Genomic DNA, 3,238 nt, shown 5'->3' with positions numbered 1-3,238 from the left:
TACAATCTTCAGTTGTTTAAATTGTCAAGTGCATATTAAAACAAGTTTAATTTAAACAATGTTTCAAAATGTTTAAACCAACTACTAAAATAAAATGATTTAAAATATTAATCCCTTGTTTAAGCCAAGCATTCCAGAATATTCAGAATAACAGAGCTGGAAGGGACCTTGGAGGTCTTCTAGTCCAACCTCCTGATCAAGCAGGAGACCCTGTACCACTTCAGACAAATAGCTACCCAGTCTCTTTTTAAAAGCCCCCAGTGATGGAGCACCACATTCCAATAAAACATCTTCCCCGCCGGTGCCAGATTTTAACTGTTCCACAATGTCAACTTCTTGAGTGATTTGGGATCAGCTTTGCAACTGCTCACCCATTAATGCAAAGAAAGGTGGCCTTTTGATCAAAAGATATCTTCCATATCGTCCCATTCTGTTGATAACACAACCACTTAGATGGTGATAGTATTGGATGAGTGTAATAGTCCTCTCCCACACCTATGCCAATCTCTCTTTCCATGCAGTTTAGTTATTTTGTTTTTCTCTTATTTTTGTTTACAGGAACTCATTGTGGTTTATGTTCTCCAGTGTCATCAGAGGGTATCCATGTGGTGTTTTGCTACTTTCTTTTCTTTTAGCTACCTTGCAAACATTTTTCTTTTATTTCCAAGCACCCAAAAATCATTCTAGTGTCTTAAGGAAATCAGGTCACCTTCAAAATAAAAGCACAAGAGTCTAACTAAAAATGAGAAGATTATTGACCAGTTTCTGAGCCAGGTCTGGCCTCACATCTTCAGTTGAAGATGGATTTGTGTCTATCGCCTGATTATTTCTAGAAGGTGATCTAAGTACAGAGGTGAGCTGCTGCTGGTTCAGCCCGGATTGGCCAAATCAATAGTAGTGGCAGCTGGGGGCTCTGCCCCCCCACCCAGATCCTTCTGCACATACGGTGTGCGGGCGACCATCATGCGCCCAGGAGCACCCCCAAAACAGTAGTAAAATAATTAGCAACCCACCTCTGTCTAAGTAACTAACTGGTGCTCATTAAGTTAGTTAGTTAGACTAAAGAAGAGAAATGCAATTAATGTTTCATCATTAAGAGAAACTGAAAGTTATTGTAATCCCATACCTGGGATCCTGATCTGATTATCTTACTTTGTACTTTTTGAATAGCTTCAAAAACTCCCACAAGCCTTTGGAGTCAGGGTAAAATCAACACCATTAATCTGGCTCAGTCTTGCTGTGTACAAACCGCTCATGTTGTGCTGTTAGTAACTCTTGATTCCTGAAGTATGGTTAGCATTGCAGCAGGGGTCTTGTATAGTGATTCCCCAAGTGAGTCTTAGTTAGAATAGCATTCCATCAAGCTACTTGTGCTAAGGCTGGTTCTGTGACAGCACTCAGGGTTAATTGCTAAACAAACTCTTCTAGGCTAAAGCTATAATCCTTAATTCTACTTTTGTGTATCCCTAAATTTAGTTGAATATATTTTCATATTTGAAATCCAGCAATTCAGCACATGCAATTATATTTTTGTCCATTGCATTATTTGAATCTTTAAATATGATTGTGTTTTCTCATGTGTTAGTTGAAACTAGTTCTGTTAAAGAAGAAGAAAAATGAGGAAAGGGGTGGGGGGAAAGGGAAAATAACTTATTTTTTTTAAGGAAAAAAATCATAGATGTAATTCCATGTTGATTGCATACATGGTGGTATATTGTTTTCCTTAGAAACGGAAAACAATTGGAAGAAACTGTACAGCAGCATGGGTGGCTGCTGAATGCCACTCTGCCTGCAATGAGTAGTGGAACAGAAGGCAACTATAAAAGTCCATTTTACAATATAAAAAAGATGTGGAGACTCTAGAAAGAGTGCAGATATGAGCAACAAAGATGATTAGGGGACTGGAGACTAAAACATATGAAGAACGGTTGCAGGAACTGGGTATGTCTCGTTTAATAGAAAGAAGGACTAGGGGAGACATGATAGCAGTGTTCCAATATCTCAGGGGTTGCCACAAAGAAGAGGGAGTCAAACTATTCTCCAAGGCACCTGAGGGTAGAACAAGAAGCAATGGGTGGAAACTAATCAAGGAGAGAAGCAACTTAGAACTGAGGAGAAACTTCCTGACAGTTAGAACAATTAATCAGTGGAACAGCTTGCCTCCAGAAGTTGTGAATGCCCCAACACTGGAAGTCTTTAAGAAGATGTTGGATAGCCATTTGTCTGAAACGGTATAGGGTTTCCTGCCTAGGCAGGGCGTTGGACTAGAAGACCTCCAAGGTCCCTTCCAACTCTACTATTGTATTGTATTGTATTGGCACACTGAAGATATATTATCCAAAAAGCAAACTTTTCAGAGGAGAAATTTTACTTCTGTTAAAGATAATGAAAAAACAACAACACCAAAGGGGGTTACTCCTAACACCATGTTGCCTGTAGATATTTTCAGCATGCACCCATTGCTAAAGGGTGAACCCTCTCCATGCACACAGACACACAAACAAATACATACAGTCCTCTTGACAGTATTAGCATCCAAGAGTTCCAGGAAAGGTTTTTCAAATAATTTGTTACACCAAAATCACTCCATGGAAGCTTGCAAGGGTAGCTCGTCATAATAGGTTGTCATAAGCAAATCGGGCAGTGAAAATTTCATAGTTGCTTCTGAAAACTAGTCTTGACTATTAAGCCAAAAGGTGAGTCCATATGTGTATGATGGCTGCTTTCCTTTTTGTGGATTTTTTCTGTTTAAAATTTGGGGTCATTCCTAACCTACAACCTTGCTCACGGACTTTAGATTTTTATTAATTGATTTAGTTTGATAATATATTTTCATGGATTGTTCTTAGGGCAGTTCTGTTCAGGAGTTTTACATATTCCAGTGAAGACTGGGGATTTTTTTCATTTATTTATCAAATTTCAAAAACGCTCATACCTTAAGCAAGTTTGGATGGCTTATAATTAAAATCCCCATCCATATAAATAACACAGCTGAATAGAAGAACAAAATATAAAAAGTACTAGAACCATGATGAAACAAAACAATTTAAAAAAAAGTAGAAGAGAGGTCTACAGTCATTCAGTCTCCAGGACTTGGGAGAACAATCAGGTTTTCAATGTTTCTTAAACAACATAGTACAGGCTGTTTTCTTAATCTTCATACAGATTGACAATGTAGATTGGCTGAATCATGTTCACTTTCCCCCAATAGTGTTAAGGTATGCAAATAATACTTCAT

This window comes from Natrix helvetica, assembly GCF_964273705.1.
Source record: "Natrix helvetica genome assembly, chromosome: 1".
Taxonomy (NCBI): Eukaryota; Metazoa; Chordata; class Lepidosauria; order Squamata; family Natricidae; genus Natrix; species Natrix helvetica.
Note: the sequence above shows the minus strand (reverse complement) of the source record.